General features: G+C 43.5%; 1 protein-coding gene across 3 annotated transcripts in view; it reads right to left on the minus strand.

The window, feature by feature from the left end:
• Positions 1 to 19,548, minus strand: part of LOC115205393 (bifunctional heparan sulfate N-deacetylase/N-sulfotransferase 1) — an 89,332-nt gene that overhangs the window by 28,738 nt on the left and 41,046 nt on the right. Inside the window, exon 1 of one of the 3 annotated variants that reach the window (XM_029771341.1) lies at positions 14,081 to 14,097. The exons of the other annotated variants lie outside the window; for them this stretch is intronic. The gene's annotated coding sequence lies outside the window, so the exon portion shown is untranslated. Of the gene's footprint in view, positions 1 to 14,080; positions 14,098 to 19,548 lie in introns of those variants that run through there. 3 annotated transcript variants of the gene reach the window in all.

The raw sequence follows: 19,548 nt of genomic DNA on the forward strand, positions 1-19,548 counted from the left end.
AAGAGAGACAGAGACAAGAGAGACAGAGACAAGAGTGAGTGAGAAGAGTGAGTGAGACAAGAGAGACAGAGACAAGAGTGAGTGAGACAAAGCAAGAGAGAGTGAGACAAGATTGAGTGAGACAAGGGAGACCGAGCAAGAGAAACGTGATGCAGTCAATCTCAAATTGACAGAGTGTTCAAAACTGAAAATAACATATTTTCCCTATTATTAGCTTGGGATTAACGGAGAATACAGTGGGTAAAAAACAATAGCACATGACAGACAAGGCTGAGTACTGTAGTGTTTAGCCTCCAGGTCGGTGGTCAGTCAAACCCACAGCACTACCATTCTACTGGGCACCAGATTAATGATGAGATGGGGGGGGGGGGGGGTAACAGAGTGTGGGGGGCCTGGTCTGGGCTTCAGCTATAACAACTCCATGGATAAACATCACTAAGGTCGGCCATATGCAGGCAGGCATCTCTCTCAATTAAATTATAAATTTAAGGGCTTTATTGGCATGGGAATCTCTCTCTCTCTCTCTGCATGCTGGGAGTGTTTGGTGCATGCTGGGAATTGTGTGAGTGACTGTGAGTGTTGTGAAAAGTTAGATATCTTGGTTTTTCTTTTATGTTTCCTTTTCTTGGTGCTATCTTTTTTCTTCTTCCTATGCATGATTAAGGTTATCATTATTTTTATTTAGTTGTTGTGGTAGAATTAGGTATATTTTATTTCCTGTCGAAATGACCCTGGTTTTGGTGGGGATGGCGACCCACATGGGGACTCCGTCCCTGTCACTTCGACACGGCTTTAGGTGTGTTACTGAAGCTACTGTCATGGTGGAGGAGTTTCTGGTCGCCGTGGGAGAGAAGGTAGGATATGAGAATGTTGCTTATGCGTCACGGATGAATAAAGCGGTGGTGGTTTTTCTTAAAGAGCGCCTTGTTGATCGTATGGTTGAGCAGGGCGTACTTCTTAAAGGAATGTTTATTCAAATTACGCCGCTTTTTTCTCCGTCAACAAGGGTAACGATTTCGAATGTACCGCCGTTTATTCCCATTGAGCTATTGGAGCGCGAGTTATTGCGGTTTGGGAAGTTCGCAAGTTCAGTTAAGATTGTCCCGTTGGGTTGCGAACACCCGGCTTTGAAACAGGTTATGTCGATTCGGCGACAGGTATTTATGTTTTTGGACTCACCGGAGCAGACTTTGGAGTTATCGTTTAAAGTCAAGTATGACAACAGACTGTATATGGCTCATGCTAGTACGGGTAGTCAACAGTGCTTTGAGTGTGGGGATGTTGGTCATAAGCGACATGCTTGTCCGAAAAGGGAGAAGGCAGAAGGAGGGGCGCAGGTGGTCCTCATAACACCTGGGCCCACTGATGTAGGGAGAGGTGGGCCGACAGTGGTAGAGCAGCCACAAGCACCTGTTGCTGAGGAACAAGTTGTCCGTGTTGAGGGCACGGAGTTGCAACTTGTACCAGAGGGAAATGTTATGCAGCAGAAAAATATTGTTGTAGAAGGTAAGGATGGATCTGAAGAGCCATTTCCTCAGACTGGTGAGGAGGTGCCCAGTACGAGTGCTGGGGTACAGGAGGGGGTTCATGTGGAGCTAATCTTCCAGGTAGTGGAGGAGATGCCCACTATGAGTAATGGGGTACAGGAGGGGGTTCAGGTGGGGCTCGTCTCCCAGGTAGTGGAGAAGATGCCCACTATGAGTGATGGGGTACAGGAGGGGGTTCAGGTGGGGCTAGTCTCCCAGGTAGTGGAGGAGATGCCTGGTATGAGTGATGGGGTGCAAGTGGGGAGTGTTGAGAGGGATGTGGAAGAGGGGAGTCAGGGGTCTGTGGCCTCAGTTGAGGAGGATCAGGAGAAGGATATGGATATCTCTATTGATATGATAGCAGCTGGTGACGACTCAATTTACAATCTAGAGGAGGTAAATGGGTTCCTGGATCAGACTTTTGGGAAATCTGTCAATTTGGCAGATTATTTTGATGTTGATAAGTTTGTGAGGTCAGCTGTGATGTTACAGAAGACGGTGGGGTTAGACCAGTTGAGTGAGAAGAAGCGGTTTCGCTTGAGGAAATTTGTTACTGCTGTCACAGCAGCAAAAGGTAGTGGGAAACGTGGTCAGGTTAAGAGAACATTAAAATAATGATGATGATCACGCCTCATAGGGTGTCTTTTTTCTCTTTGGTTTCTCTGTGGTTTCTTCTGCTTCTCCTTTCTCTTTTCTATATGGAGGTACTAAGGGTAGGTTCTCTTTTCTATATGGAGGTACTAAGGGTAGGTTCTCTTTTCTATATGGAGGTACTAAGGGTAGGTTCTCTTTTCTATATGGAGGTACTAAGGGTAGGTTCTCTTTTCTATATGGAGGTACTAAGGGTAGGTTCTCTTTTCTATATGGAGGTACTAAGGGTAGGTTCTCTTTTCTATATGGAGGTACTAAGGGTAGGTTCTCTTTTCTATATGGAGGTACTAAGGGTAGGTTCTCTTTTCTATATGGAGGTACTAAGGGTAGGTTCTCTTTTCTATATGGAGGTACTAAGGGTAGGTTCTCTTTTCTATATGGAGGTACTAAGGGTAGGTTCTCTTTTCTATATGGAGGTACTAAGGGCAGGTTCTCTCAATATTACTGGTGGAAGGGACAGGAATAAGAGGGCTTGGGTATTAGAAGTAATAAAACAGAAAAGGCTTACTGTAGTTTTTCTACAGAAGACACAGTGATGAGGCTAATGAGGTTGACTGGGGTATGTGGTGGGAGGGGCAGCATATACTCAGTCATGGTACTAATTTCAGTGCTGGGGTTTTATTGGTCAAGGTGGATGTTATGTTTTTTTTGTATGTTTATGCTCCTAATGACGGTACAGAGCGTATTGCTGTTTTTGATCAAATAAAGGAAACCTTAAGATAGTGTGACTAAGAGGGGTGTGTGGTTTTAGGGGGGGACTGGATTTGTACAGTAGATTTTACTGTTGACCGTACTGCTGAAGAATTTCACCTGCAGTCAGCCACTTGCCTGTCTGGTCTATTAACTGAGTTTGAGCTTTCTGATGTGTGGAGAGTAAGACATGCACAAGTTAGGCAGTACACATGGCTAAAAGTTAATGAAGGTCATGTCAGTGCAGCAAGGTTAGACAGGTTGTATGTGTCTGATCAATACTGTAGTAGGGTTGGAAGGTTAGACAGGTTGTATGTATCTGATCACTACTGTAGTAGGGTTGGAAGGTTAGACAGGTTGTATGTATCTGATCACTACTGTAGTAGGGTTGGAAGGTTAGACAGGTTGTATGTGTCTGATCAATACTGTAGTAGGGTTGGAAGGTTAGACAGGTTGTATGTATCTGATCACTACTGTAGTAGGGTTGGAAGGTTAGACAGGTTGTATGTGTCTGATCAATACTGTAGTAGGGTTGGAAGGTTAGACAGGTTGTATGTATCTGATCACTACTGTAGTAGGGTTGGAAGGTTAGACAGGTTGTATGTATCTGATCACTACTGTAGTAGGGATGGAAGGTTAGACAGGTTGTATGTATCTGATCACTACTGTAGTAGGGTTGGAAGGTTAGACAGGTTGTATGTGTCTGATCAATACTGTAGTAGGGTTGGAAGGTTAGACAGGTTGTATGTATCTGATCACTACTGTAGTAGGGTTGGAAGGTTAGACAGGTTGTATGTATCTGATCACTACTGTAGTAGGGTTGGAAGGTTAGACAGGTTGTATGTATCTGATCACTACTGTAGTAGGGTTGGAAGGTTAGACAGGTTGTATGTATCTGATCACTACTGTAGTAGGGTTGGAAGGTTAGACAGGTTGTATGTATCTGATCACTACTGTAGTAGGGTTGGAAGGATAGACAGGTTGTATGTATCTGATCACTACTGTAGTAGGGTTGGAAGGTTAGACAGGTTGTATGTATCTGATCACTACTGTAGTAGGGTTGGAAGGTTAGACAGGTTGTATGTATCTGATCACTGCAGTAGTACGGTTGGAAGGTTAGACAGGTTGTATGTATCTGATCACTACTGTAGTAGGGTTGGAAGGTTAGACAGGTTGTATGTATCTGACCACTACTGTAGTAGGGTTGGAAGGTGTGATTCTACTCCTGTGAGTTTCTCTGATCATCATATTGTTACTGTTGATATTCACCTGTCCTGTCCACGAAGGTTATCACCTTACTGGTATTTTAATGTTAAGTTGTTACATGATGTCATGTTTTGGCAGGGTGTTGTGGAGAAAGGGTGTGCCAGACTGTCAAGGTGGAAATGGGTGCTGCCCCAGCTGTCTTATAGGGGAAGGGTATTGGTAGCTAATAATCTTGCTGCCTCTACCCTGTGGCACAGACTAATGACTTTACAGCCACCGGGGGGCCTGAGCTTCAGAGGACCCTTGTCAATTTCTTCTAGTCTGGACAACACTGGATAAAAGCTGTTGCCCTGTACCTGCCACTGCACGAGGATGGACAAGGCCTGGTGGATATTTCCTCTAGGATTATGGCTTTCCTGGCTTCAAGCAGCCCAGAGACTGTTGTACAGTGAAGGTTCAAGCAGCATAGAGACTGTTGTACAGTGAAGGTTCTAGCCGGGTCGACACGGCCTACACAGTGATGAGGAGAGTGGGCTGTTTGGGCTTAGACAAGCACCTTTTCCTCTTAAAGCTGGAGGGGGTGATTTGCCTGGCCTGACTTTTATGAGTCTGTTATGCAGGCATGGAGAGTTCTTGTCAAGTCCCGTAAGGCCGGCACGCCACCAGGGATGTGGCTTTTTGAAGAGCCTCTTTTTCACAAACTGCCTATTGAAAAGAGGACAGCTGACCTCCAATGGAGGATAATACATGGTACACCTGGATCCGACAGTTGGGGAAGGGTGTATATTCTGTGCTGAGTCTGAAACTCTGGCACATCTGTTTTTACAGTGTCCCAGGATGGTCGGGATGATTGACCTGATCACTTCTTGGTTCTCAGCTTTGGGAGAGGTTTTCTCTTCCCAACTGTTTATATTTGGGCTAAAGTACAGGTTATTCGGGGACAGCCTATTACAAACTGGTTAACAATATTGATCTGTTTATGAGTATATGGGGGTATTCAGAGCCTGTTGTGTTAAGTTAGTGTGGAGGAGGATTTGGTGTTGTGTTTTTAATTGATGTGTAACTATGGTTTTGTTTGAGTGTTTATTGTGTTGTGGGTTCCCAGACCCAATAAAGATGATTTAAAACTCTCTCTCTCGAACTAGCCAGAGGTGCCCCTTTTTGAGGAAGGTATTGGGAGGAAGGTGGCCCTCTCCTCTCAGCCCCTCAATGCCCCCTACCTCCCCCTCCTTACTGACAGAAATAAATGATGACCCTCAATGTTCGTTTTAGAAGTACCTTGGCAACCGCACACTCTCCATGGTAACGCCACAAAGTGGCGACAGCATGGTAACTCTGTTCTGGAGGGAATGAGGGTGTGTGTTATGCCAATGGGACTAATGGGGGCGTGTTGTCGTTTCTTATAGTATAAACTACTGCATTAGGACGAAGGGATCACTTAGAAGAGGCAATGCTAATACAATACACACAAGTCATTTTTTCCAAAAACATAAATACACACAGCAGCACCGCGCCAAACTGGACAGTGCCAGGGTCAGATCGGTGTAATCCCTACAACTGGAGCAGGATTTGAACCAGCAACTGCAGTTATGGGGTGAGCACATTACCACCTGTGCCTTTCAAGTACAGACCTCTTAGAGGCTGTAGCATGTACATTTAGGGAGGCTACGCTTCTTCTGACCACTGATGGTAGCTCTTCAAAGGCTACAGCAGTTAGATGTCCCTGTCAGAAAGTAGCGGTACTTCTTACAGCTAAACTATATCTCACAATTTGCATTCATCCTGTCCTTTCTATCCTGTAGAAGATTAGGGACTTCAAAAGAAAGTGAAAATTCCCCTTTGCCGTGCGATGCCTAAAGCTAAAAACAACATGCACACATGGAAATGCAAACAGAAACTCATTTTCTTAGACAGGTTGTATTTCAGAGCCAGCGACAGTTCCCTCCGTCTGGCCTAAGCCCCCCATTGCTATCCATCAATACAGGATCAATAGATCTGAAATTCTAATTCCATTTCATGCATCCTTGTGGCTGCCGCGATTAAAAGCTTAGGCCGTGAAAAAAGTGTGAAGAATTTACTGTGACGGTTTCTGTCTCTCCTGCTCCTCCTCTCCCTCAGCCCATGTGAATGTACAGAACAGGCGGCGTCTCATTTAGCGGCACAGCAAACCTTTAAACTGACTTCTCTCATCGATTCATTTCACGACTGTGAAGGACGGAGGAGTCAAAGCCGGAAAGGAAAGAAAATGCAGTTTTGTATCGTTGTAATTATCAGGGAAAGTGACTTTCAGACTGACCTCCTCCTCCTACAAACCGCCACTGAATTATCACAGAATGTTGCAGCGCCTCAATTTCTTTCCCCAAGACTGAGGCAATTTCACCAAGGAAAATAACTAAAACGTTTTTCCTCAAATGGCCCGTCCCTCCATTTATGACTCCGGGCCCCCAGTTCTGCAGACCCCAGTCCTGGCCCTGTGGTAACTGAAATGATTGCGTTGTTATTCAGCAACGAGGTAATGGGACAAAGTGCTTGGGCTGATCTGGAAGTTCACCCTCGGAGCCCAGAGCACACACCATCCCTAAGAGCAATTATGACTAAGAAGACAGTGAAAAGGTATGTTCTAGGAAAGAAATGAGACCGACTGAGGCCATTTCTGTAGAATACCTGCATTTTCAGGGGTGGACAAAGCCCATTTCTAGCCCCGATAATGTAACCACATCAGCTCATCTGATGTGATTGTATCTGATGGTATCTGGCCCAGAGATCCCCAGCTTGAAGCTAACTGCAGCAGGCACAGTATAATAGCATGATTATACATTCAGAATGTGGAGAGCCGATTAAGGCTGAGATGAATAAAAACATGGGGGGAGAAAGAAGATTAAATATGTATGGGTCTTCTCCACTCAGATGGCCTGAAAAACCAGCTTCTCCACATTATGAATGTGGGATCTCCGATACAGCCGCGCCTCACTGCAGCTACGGAGGATCTGAGGCGATCGGGAACATGTGAAATGGATTACTACGCTCTGGGAAAAGCAGACGGCATTTTAGTCCCACACACTACAGGAGAAAAAGATAAATGAACAGCTTTAACTTTACCAACAACCAACCCGCACTGGTATAAGACAGATCGCCACCCTGCCCAGTCGGCCTCTACGGCTACATATAGACATGTACATTCACTATATCAGACATGAAGACTCAATGTAAAATACAATGGTCCACTCACCATTAGGAAACAGGCAACTTTGTAAGTGCTCAGAGCGAGTTCAATAACAGAATAGATCAAAGGTTACATTGGCTGCTACAGGACAGAGAGATAAGAGTAGCAGTAAGACGGGAATCCATTTAAGGGTAGTGAAACCACTTAAAGATCACAAGATCTGATGAAGGGACCAAATGTGGTTTGAGCATCTGCTTTTTCTTCTTTATGGCCAATCTCACACTCTGCTCCAACTAATTTCAAATTTGTTCCAGTCGGATATTGAGTTATGATTAAGCAATCAAGGGGAAAGGATCATTTACCACACTCAGAACAATTTCCAACATTCCCAGCCATTGGAGGCTATTAGCTAGGGGCCACAGAAGGCTACATCCTACAGTGTATTCTGTATATAGATTAATTTACTCTACCATGTATCCTGAATTGATATTAATCCCACGGTGTAAACTATATATAGATTCATCCTACTGTGTATCCCATTTAGGGATTCATCCTACAGTGTATTCTGTATATAGAGTGGATATCATGCATATGGAAGCCCCGCAGTGCTGGAATAAGACAACTGACAGGTTTATGTGTGGAAATTAAGATGGCCTGGGGCAATGAGTAAATATGCACGTGGACACGCACACACAAGTGGAGGTTAACTTAGATTTTTCTAAGAAGGGAAATAAGATCATAGTCCCTGAGACAACCGATGCAACGCAGAAGGGGGGTTGGAGCAATGGTGGTCATTTATCATGTTTTGGCAGGTTGGAGGGAGAGAAGGGGGTGAGGGGTGGCTTTCATATAAATTGAGTGCACGTGGAATCTGGTGGTGGTGTGTTGAGCTGGGAAGAGCGAGAGAGAGAAAGAGGGAAAGAGTGAGCGAGAGACCCTGGGATCAATGTGAGTGGCAGGAGTGTTTGTTCAGATAGTTTATCCACTGCCACCTCAGGACACAATACTGGAGGAGGACACTGGGGCCAGCAGCAACACAATGAGTTTCCATTGGTAGAAAGAGATAGCAGTCTCAAGGAGTGACTGAACTCAGGATTCCCCATGTGTTTTTCTGTTGCTCATTAAGAAAAACGAGATTTCAGTCTTGGGGCTGTGGTATGATGTGGTTGTGTTATCGTACCCTGGTAGTTACTGTTGTTTGTCGCTTTTGAGACACCATAGCAACAACGTACCACTTCCTCAAAATGGTCAGAATTAATCTAAGATAAATCAATAAATCTGTAATAAATTGACATTTTTGTTGAGGTTTTAATCGCACAATTTTACATCTAAGATGTTTGGTGCAGTATTTCTCAAATAAAAAAAATGGGAACGAAAACTAGTAGTACTCCGCAGACAGTATGGAGTACGCTGCTGTCAGGACTGATTTCTGACAACATTCATCAGCAAGATGTCAAACTATGATAGATAAAGCACCAGCTACATGCTGTTAATCAGTGCCCAGCAGGCACATTGAGCAGGCAAGACACGCTAGCTAAATCAGCTTAGCAAGTCACTGGCGAGTGTGACGTGTGCTTCAGTGCCGTTATGTTTTTATAGCTATCCTTTTGCGAAACAGATGTTATGGATTTGCTGAGTAAGTCCAAGAGATGAATCTCTCCTATGGACTATAGATCATTTCGACCCACGGTAGCATAACACTAATGTGCACTGACACAATATAGAATATCATGTGAGCTCATATGTAGTAACCCATTTATAATATATATGGTGAAACAATAACAAAAAATACACATGCCAAACCTGCCAGAAACAATAGAAAATATACATGCCAAACCTGCCAGAAACAATAGAAAATATACATGTCATACCTGCCAGAAACAACAGAAAATACACATGCCAACCTGCCAGAAACAATAGAAAATACACATGTCAACCTGCCAGAAACAATAGAAACCACATAGGCTGTTTACACAGCTATTGATCGTTTGACCACTCAGATCAACTCTGGAAAAGATCTGATGTGATTGGTCAAAAGAGCAATTAGCAGCCATAGAGGGTGTGCCAAAACAAAAACAATGCTTCTGAAACACAGGCCCCAGATCACCACCCCGGCCATCCTCCTGGCCTCCTCCCACAATCTGGCCCAAACAATCTGTGGGCCGAGGGGAAACACTGGCTCTGATGGCTGATCAGACAGTGATATGCAGCACTACAATAGCTGCTCATGAAATGATGAGCTAGATTGAAGAGCCTGCCTGGCTGGGTGTCAGGTACCAGAGCATTATCACCCTCAAGGGAACAAGACTCCCCCCACCCTCCCTCCCTCCCCCATCTCCCCACCCCCCTCTCCATCTCCCCCCACCACCATCTCCCCCCACCCCATCTCCCTCCACCCCCCCTCTCTCAAGTCCAGATAAGACAAAGCAAAGCAGCTGTACAGATATGCCTGTGATTCATGCAGCCGAAAGAGGCTGCATGGGAATACCACGGTAAAGAAGAATAGCTGGCATAAGAGAGTAAGAGAGGGAGAGATGGTATTATGCCGCGCCGCCCATATTTTGGCTCAGCCAGATCAAACGAATGGGATTTTCCACTAGCTAGTGAGGATGGGGAGGCATTCAGAATCCTCATCAGCGTGTTTTCAGAGTCTAATCAACAACAGCAGATTGGCCTGGCTGGATACAGAAAAACAATCTATATAGACATTAGTCATGGTTTGCAAAAACAGAACTCTGTGCCCTCATGACTGTGAATGGTCTGACGTTACTCACTACTCTATGGAATACAAACCTACCTAGCCCTGTCATCCGTCTGCCTTTACACCCACAGCCTCAGCCAGCTGTCCTACCTTCCCAGCCCCAGCTCAAGTCACTCTCTGCAGTCTCTGCCCCATCCCCAGCCAACCCCCTACACTCTCCCAGACACTCCACCCTCCAAGTCCCCTGCTATCGCACAGCCAGCCACCCATGGATGCTCCCAGCCCCAGGTGAGAGATGCAGAGATGTTAGGGAGATGGCGGGTCTGATGGGTCTTCTAGGCTCTGTCTGTTACCCTGCCTCCCTCCATTTCTACCCTTCACTGCTCCTATTCCTCTTCTCCTCTCCTATCCCTTCTCTTGTCGCCTCTTGTCTCCCCTCCCCATGACTCAATCTTGCTTCTCCCCGCCTACAAACAAAGACTCAAGAGGAAAGTTCCGGTGGTCTGTACAGAATTGGTCCAAGCAATCAGAATTCACACTTTTGGACTGGAATATTTCCTGGGTCACTTATGAAGATAATAATTGATGAATACGCCGACTCAGACACCGAATTCATCAAAAAATTCATAGATGATGTGATATTGATAGTATCTTTCAAAACATACCCGAATCAAAAAGCGTGGATTGATAGCAGCCTTGTAGGGAAACTGAAAGAGAGAGATGCTGCTTATAAACATGGCAAGGTGACCGGGGACAATAGTTTGGTTAAACAGTACAAATACGACCTATGCAGATCGATCAAGATGCCATAACACAGGGACAAAGTGGAGGAGCAATTCAGCGGGTCGGAAACAAGGCGTTTGTGGCAGGGGCTCCTAACGATCATAGATTGCTAAAAGAAAGCCAGCCACATCATGGTCCCCAACGCCACCCTAACGGAGGAGCTAAACACCTTTTAATCACGATTCGAGCAGAATGAGCTGCTGAGGAGAGCCCCCGATGACAACGTGGAAGTCATTGAATCGCGTTAGCCCTTTGCAAGTCTGTGCGCATGTGAAGACCAGCTGGCTGTTGTGTTCTCTGACATGTTCAATCTCTCCCTAGCTCAGGCCGTTATACCCACCTTCTTCAAGATGTCCACTATCATCCACGTGTCCAAGAAGGGGAAAGAAAATGAACGACTACTGACCTGTAGCACTCCTGTCATCATGAAGTGCTTTGAAAGTCAAAAGGCCATATCACCTCCTCCCTCCCTCCCCAATTCGCCTACCGCCCTGACAGATCCACGGACGACGCAATCGCCATTGCACTGCACACTGCCCTTACCCACACCTTCAACGGTAACTTACCTGCGGCTCCCACGATGGACATTCTTTCTCCTGCCCCCCCCCATGCTTCTCCCCCCATGGTCATTTCCCTACCCACCCCCTCAACAGACTTTACTCTGCCTCCACCCCATTGGACATTTATTTATTCATCACCGCTACAGTTGTGACAATGTATATAGTGCTATTTCTAGTTACATTGTTGCTTTTCATTACCATTTTCATTATTTTATTTCACTTAGTTCTGCATGTTCGGGCTCAGAGCCTAAGATTTTCACTGTACCCTGCCATCAAACCGGCAACCCTGTACATGTGACTATTAAACCCTGTACCCTGCCATCACACCTGCAACCCTGTACATGTGACTATTAAACACTCTAAATATGAATCTCTTCTCCTCCTCCTGTCTCCTCCTCCTGTCTCCTCCTCCCCTCTCACAGTAGTGGAGCTGAGAGATGCAGGCAGTCAGGGACAGGCTACGTTGTTGTCTGCCTGGTGTGTGTGTGACTGGAACAGAACGCTTTTGAAATTCAAACTATATATCAGCTTGTCTTTGGGTGGATGGGTGTGTGTGTGGCTCACTGATACTCGCCGTCAGTTCTGGGGAAGCCTGACTGTCACAGTTCTGGATTAAGTTCTAGTGTGCAGCAGCGCATTCACACCGTTTGACAGTTTAATGGTGTGTGGATGAGTGTATGCGAAGGAGGGGGAGTTATGGGCAACAAATCACACACACACACACACACACACACACACCAGCAGAGCGGTGTGTTGGCTGTGTCAAATGTGAAACCGGTCTCTGGCATTACATACGTGACATGCCACCACCTGCCAACGTCAGTTCAACCACAAATGGTCACCGTAAACCCAATGTAACACATTTCCCATTTGTTTCGCCACACACAGACACACACACACGCACCGCCATGTCCTCTCCTGCTGCCTGCGACAGCTGTGGTAAAAGAACAGAATGGGGGAAGGAAAGAGCCTGAAAGAGAGAGAAAGAAAGAGAGCGAGGAAGAGAAAGAGAGCGAGGAAGAGAAAGAGAGCAAGAAAGAGAAGAGAGAAAGAGAGAAAGAAAGAGCGAGAAAGAAAGAAAGAGAGAAAGAGAGAAATAGAGAAAGAGAGAGAGAGAAATAGAGGAGGAAGAGAAAGAGAGAGAAATAGAGAAAGAGAGAGAAAGTGAGAAAGAGAGAGAAAGAGAGAAAGAGAGCGAGAGAGCGAGATGGTCTACCCTGTAGGAGCCAGTCTGTGACCCTGACTACCACCTCCCCCATCTTGCCCCACTCCTGATGGGAAGCTTCCAATCAGAACAGGGGATCAATACATCCTGGTCTCTGGGCCTGTGGAGCTGGGTCTCTAAAGCTAACGACTAGCACCTTAGAAGAAAGGAACTGCATATTGATTAAAAAGGCTTAATAAGACCCAGCAGTCTGCCTAACATTGGGTGATTGGGTTGTGTATTGCCTGATTGATTAATTGATACAGACGTAAGAGTTGACTTACTGTAATGACCCAAGATTATATCTAATATTACTGAATGTTCATGTTTCTTACTGAATAAGAGATGTTAAGATAATGGCCATGTTAAGATAATGGTGTGTAATATATATATTTATCATCTTTTTCTTCCTTTTATATATATATAGGGGATTGGTAATAGTGCAATTACATTGATGGATGCCACAATATATCTTCAATATTAAAGCGTATCTACCCACTTAAATGTTTATTTTTTTTAAATAAGCCATTGAGTGTTCAAAACATTAAGAACACCTTCCTAATATTGAGTTGCATCCCCCTTTTGTCCTCAGAACAGCCTCAATTCGTCGGGGTATGGACTCTATAAGGTGTCGAAAGTGTTCCACAGGGATGCTGGCCCATGTTGACCCCAATGCTTCCCACAGTTGTGTCAAGTTGGCTGGATGTACTTTGGGTCGTGAACCATTCTTGATACACACGGGAAACTGTTGCGTGTGAAAAACCCAGCAGCGTTGCAGTTCTTGACACATTCAAACCAGTGTGCCAAGCATCTAGTGCCATACCCCGTTCAAAGGCACTCTAATATTTTGTCTTGCCCATTCACCCTCTAAATTTTTCACTTTTTTTATTTAACCTTTAACCTATTTAACCTTTAACCTATTTAACCTAATATTTATTTAACCTTTAACCTATTTAACCTATTATTTATTCAACCTATTATTTATTTAACCTTTAACCTATTGAACTAGGCAAGCCAGTTAAGAACAAATTGTTATTCACAATGTCGGCCTACACCGGCCAAACCCGGACGACGCTGAGCCAATTCTGCTCTGCCCTATGGGACTCTCAATCACGGCCGGTGTCTGTAGTGACGCCTCAAGCACTGAGATGCAGTGCCTTAGACCGCTGCGCCACTCGGGAGCTCCCTGAATGGCACACATAAACGTCTCATTTGTCTCAAGGCTTAAAAAGCCTTCTTTAACTGGTCTCCCCCCTTCATCTACACTGATAGAAGTGGATTTAACAAGGACATCAATAAGGGATCATAGCTTTCACCTGCATTCAAGTCATGGAAAGGGCATAATGTGTTGTCTACTGATTTTGTTCATGTTTTTTGTTAAAAAAAAAAGCTATATAAAACAACAATAATTATACATATCGGAAAGTATTCAGAACCCTTCCCTTTTTCCACATTTTTACATTACAGACTTATTCTAAAATGGAATAAATAAAACAATTTCCTCATCAATCTACACACAATACCCCATAATGACAAAGTGAAAACAGATTGAGAGACATTTTTGCAACTGTATTAAAAATAAAAAAACAGAAATACCTTATTTACATAAGTATTCAGACCCTTTGCTATGAGACTCGAAATTGAGCTCAGGTGCATCCTGTTTCCATTGATCAACTTGATTGGAGTCCACCTGTGGTAAATTCAATTGATTGGAAATTATTTAGAAAGGTGCACACTGTGGTTAAACTCAAATATACTAATTGATAAAAAAATATATATTTTTCAAAGAAATTTTTAAAAAGGGTATAATTTTTGTGAATAGGACTGGTGGAGTTATTTCACACATGCAGCTAACACAGACATTTGGAAATGTCTGCTCTACCCAAAATTACAACCAACTAATTGCAGCATTACTACAAAAATGGAAGAGGCAAGTAGAAGGGGTAAAAAGTAAGGAACTTGTATGTCGGCCCTGTATTAAAGAACAGAAATGGTTAAATAAAGGTAAAATAAAAAGATCTGTACGTATATATTTTTGTATTTTTTTTTTAGAATGGCCTCTGCCGTTCATAATAAAACTAAATATAAATGCCCGGTCTGACAAGCAGAACAAACAATAACTGCTAAAAATGTAGTCCGGACCAAACAAAAATAGGAGAAAAGAATAAGGTTTGAGAATGTAATGCCTTGCACCCAAATCAATAATTAAACGCTGCCTTTTCAAAGTCTTTAATAATACATCAACGTTAAGATAACAAAGGCTAGGGCACTAGAGCAACTTCCTGTTGGTTCAAAACCCCACCAATGAAACAGGATGTAGTGTGGGTACATACAGGGAGAGGGGAGAAAGATGCCCTTAGGCTAGGTTTCCCAATGTCAAGCTGTCATTCATGACGTGTCCAAATTGCTCACCGTGTGATCTGAGATCAAAGGGTTAACTGGTGCTCTGGACCCAGTGGGTCTTCATTATTCAACAGGCCCTTACAACAGAGAGAGAGAGAGAGCGAGAGACAGAGAAAGAGAGAGAGACAGAAAGAGAGAGAGGGAGACCGAGAGAAAGACACTCACAGACAGAGAGAAAGGCCTAAAGAGTAGGAACCTGAACTTCACCAAATAAATCAGAAATACAGACATTGTCATCCTACAATAAACATGGTATAGAGGAGATGGACCCACTGGTTGCCCTCTAGGTTACAGGGAGCTGGTAGTCCCATCCACCAAACTACCAGGTGTGAAACAGGGATGGGACTCAGTGCGTTTGGTATAGAGCAGACCTAACTCACTCTATTAAACCTGTTGGGGATAGGGGGCAGTATTTGCACGGCCGTATAAAAAAACGTACCCGATTTAATCTGGTTACTACTCCTGCCCAGTAACTAGAATATGCATATAATTAGTAGATTTGGATAGAAAACACTCTGAAGTTTCTAAAACTGTTTGAATGGTGTCTGTGAGTATAACATAACTCATATGGCAGGCCAAAACCTTGCAGGAAGTGGAAATCTGATTTGTGGAATCACCTTCAACACTTTGCCTATGAAACACACCGTGAGTTAGGATTCATTTAGCACTTCCTAAGGCTTCCACTAGATGTCAACAGTCTTTACAAAGTGGTTTGAGTCTTCTATGGTAGAAACTGACCGAAAGAGAGGCTTGGAAAGTTGGTCACAGGGGGAGGGCCATTACTACTATGATGCGGGCGCCCATGGGTAGCCTCTCATTCCGAAACGTTTAGTAAGACAATGCAATCGTCCGCCTTTAATATTATTGAAGCTCTGGTTAAAAAAGGCCCTAAAGATTTATGTTATACAACGTTTCACATGTTTGAACGAACGTAAATATATATTTTTTGCTCTTTCGTGGCAACAAGTCCCGCGCGCTACAGTACATTATGAGTAGCCTTCGGAACGCGCTAACAAGAAGGAGCTATTGGGACATAAATTATGAACTTTTTCGAACAAAACTACATTTGTTGTGGACCTGGGATTCCTGGAAGTGCCTTCTGATAAAGATAATCAAAGGTAAGGGAATATTTACAATAGTATATTTGATTGTAGATGGTTCCAACATGGCGCTAATCTGTATCGCCTAGCCTATTTTTCTGAGCATACCACCTCGTTTATTGCAAAGTGTGATTTCCCAGTAAAGTTCTTTTTAAATCTGGCAATGCGGTTGCATTCACGAGATGTTAATCTATAATTCTTTGACTGACAATATTACATTTTAACAATGTTTTCGAATAGTAATTTTGTAAATTGTAGCGCTGATCCCCGGAAGCATTTGAGGGAAAATATTTTCTGAACGTCACGTGCCGATGTAAAATGCTGTTTTTATATATAAATATGAACTTTATCGAACAAAAAATGCATGTATTGTGTAACATGATGTCCTAGGAGTGTCATCTGATGAAGATTGCCAAAGGTTAGTGCTGCATTTAGCTGTGTTTTGGGTATTTGTGATGCATGCTAGTTGCTTTGAAAATGGCAGTGTGATTTTTTTTGGCTGGGTACTCTCCTAACATAATCTAATTAGTTTTGCTTTTGCTGTAAAGCCTTTTTGAAATCGGACAACGTGGTTCGATTCAGGAGAGGTGTATCTATAAAATGGTATAAAATAGTCATATGTTTGAGAAATTGAAGTTATAGCATTTATGAGGTATTTGTATTTCGCGCGACGCGATTCCACTGGCTGTTGACTAGGGTGGGACGCAAGCGTCCCAGGTTCCCAGACAGGTTAAATTAATCAAAAGAGGAACATTTGACATTTGGCTAGAAATTCAAAAGGAAATTATCTCAAAAGAGAAAATTGTCTTCCTGTGTGCTACCTATATCCCCCCACTTTAATGAAGACAGCTTCTCCATCCTGGAGGGGGCAATCAATAATTTCCATGCCCAGGGACATGTACTAGTCTGTGGTGACCTAAATGCCAGAACTGGACAAGAACCTGACACCCTCAGCACACAGGGGGACAAACACCTACCTGGAGGTGACAGCATTCCCACCCCCATATGCCCCCTAGGCACAACTACGACAACATAGCCAACAAAAACAGGTCACAACTTCTGCGTCGCACGCTGGGTATTTACATAGTCAATGGTAGGCTTTGAGGGGACTCCTACGGTAGGTACACCAACACCTAAAGTTTCTAAAACTGTTTGAATGGTGTCTGTGAGTATAACATAACTCATATGGCAGGCCAAAACCTGAGAAGATTCTGTACAGGAAGTGCCCTCTCTGACCATTTCTTGGCCTTCTATAGCCTCTTTATCGAAAACAGAGGATCTCTGCTGTAACGTGACATTTTCTAAGGCTCCCATAGGCTCTCAGAAGGCGCCAGAACGTTGAATGATGACTCTGCAGTCCCTGGCTGAAAAACAGTAGCGCATTTGGATAGTGGTCGATCTGAGAACAATGACACGGGCGTGCGCGTGAAGAGTCCATTTTCTTCTTTCAGTCTTTGAACGAAAACAACGTCTCCCGGTCGGAATATTATCGCTATTTTACGAGAAAAGTTGCATAAAAATTGATTTTAAACAGCGTTTGACATGCTTCGAAGTACGGTAATGGAATATTTAGAATTTTTTTGTCACGACATGCGTCTGCACGTCACCGTTCGGATAGGGACCTGAACACACGGACAAAACAGAGGATATTTCAACATAACTATGGATTATTTTGAACCAAAACAACATTTGTGGATGAAGTAGAAGTCCTGGGAGTGCATTCTGACCAAGAACAGCAAAGGTAATCCAATTTTTCTTATAGTAATGCTGAGTTTAGTGAACCCCAAACTTGGTGGGTGTCAAATTAGCTAGCCCGTGATGGCGAGCTATCTACTCTATCTACTGCAAAATGTGCTTTTGCCGAAAAGCTATTTTAAAATCTGACACCGCGATTGAATAAAGGAGTTCTGTATCTATAATTCTTAAAATAATTGTTATGTTTTTTTGTGAAGATTTATCGTGAGTAATTTAGTAAATTCACCGGAAGTTTTCGGTATGTTTGCTAGTTCTGAACGTCACATGCTAATGTAAAAAGCTGTTTTTTTTATATAAATATGAACTTGATTGAACAAAACATGCATGTATTGTATAACATAATGTCCTAGGAGTGTCATCTGATGAAGATCATCAAAGGTTAGTGCTGCATTTAGCTGTGGTTTTGGTTTTTGTGACATTATATGCTAGCTTGAAAAATGGGTGTGTGATTATTTCTGGCTGGGTACTCTCCTGACATAATCTAATGTTTTGCTTTCGTTGTAAAGCCTTTTTGAAATCGGACAATCTGGTTAGATTAACGAGAGTCTTGTCTTTAAAATGGTGTAAAATAGTCATATGTTTGAGAAATTGAAGTAATAGCATTTTTAAGGTTTTTGAATATCGCGCCACTCGATTCCACTGGCTGTTGACTAGGTGGGACGATTTCGTACCACATACCCGAGAGAGGTTAATGTCCCGTTGTTAGTGTAATCTTCCAAAAACTCATCCATTTTATTGTCCAAAGATTGCATGTTTGCGAGCAGAACTGAGGTAAGTGGGGGTTTATTCGATCGCCTCCTACTCCTGAGAAGGCAGCCCGCCCTCCGGCCTCTCTTTCTCCGCCTCACGCAGATCACTGGGGTGAGCTATTTATCCTCCGCCTCGGGTTCGTCAGAACCGTGAAAGAAGAAAAAGGATTCTGCTAGTCCGTGGTGAGTAATCGCAGTCCTGATGTCTAGAAGTTATTTTTGGTCATAAGAGACGGTAGCGGCAACAGTATGTCAATTATTTTTTTTTTAAATGGTCCAATTCACGCACTTGTCAAGAGAACATCCCTGGTCATCTACTGCCTCTGATCTGGAGACTCACTAAACACAAATGCTTTGTTTGTCAATTACAGTTCAAGTCAGAAGTTTACATACACCTTAGCCAAATACATTTAAACTCAGTTTTTCACAATTCCTGACATTTAATCCTAGTAAAAAATCCCTGTCTTAGGTCAGTTAGGATAACCACTTTATTTTAAGAATGTGAAATGTCAGAATAATTGTAGAAAGAATGATTTATTTCAGCTTTTATTTCTTTCATCACATTCCCAGTGGGTCAGAAGTTAACATACACTCAATTAGTATTTGATAGCATTGCCTTTAAATTGTTTAACTTGGGTCAAACGTTTTGGGTAGCCTTCCACAAGCTTCCCACAATAAGTTGGGTGAATTCTGGCCCATTCCTCCTGACAGAGCTGGTGTAACTGAGCCTCCTTTGCTCACACATGCTTTTTCAGTTCTGCCCACAAATCTTCTATGGGAGTGAGGTCAGGGCTTTGTGATGGCCACTCCAATACCTTGACTTTGTTGTCCTTAAGCCCTTTTGCCACGACTTTGGAAGTATGCTTGGGGTCATTGTCCATTTCAAAGACCCATTTGCGACCAAGCTTTAACTTCCTGACTGATGTCTTGAGATGTTGCTTCAATATATCCACAAAATGTTCCTTTCCTCATGATGCCATCTATTTTGTGAAGTGCACCAGTCCCTCCTGCAGCAAAGCACCCCCACAACATGATGCTGCCACCCCAGTTGGGATGG

This window comes from Salmo trutta, chromosome 13 (assembly GCF_901001165.1).
Source record: "Salmo trutta chromosome 13, fSalTru1.1, whole genome shotgun sequence".
Classification (NCBI taxonomy): Eukaryota; Metazoa; Chordata; class Actinopteri; order Salmoniformes; family Salmonidae; genus Salmo; species Salmo trutta.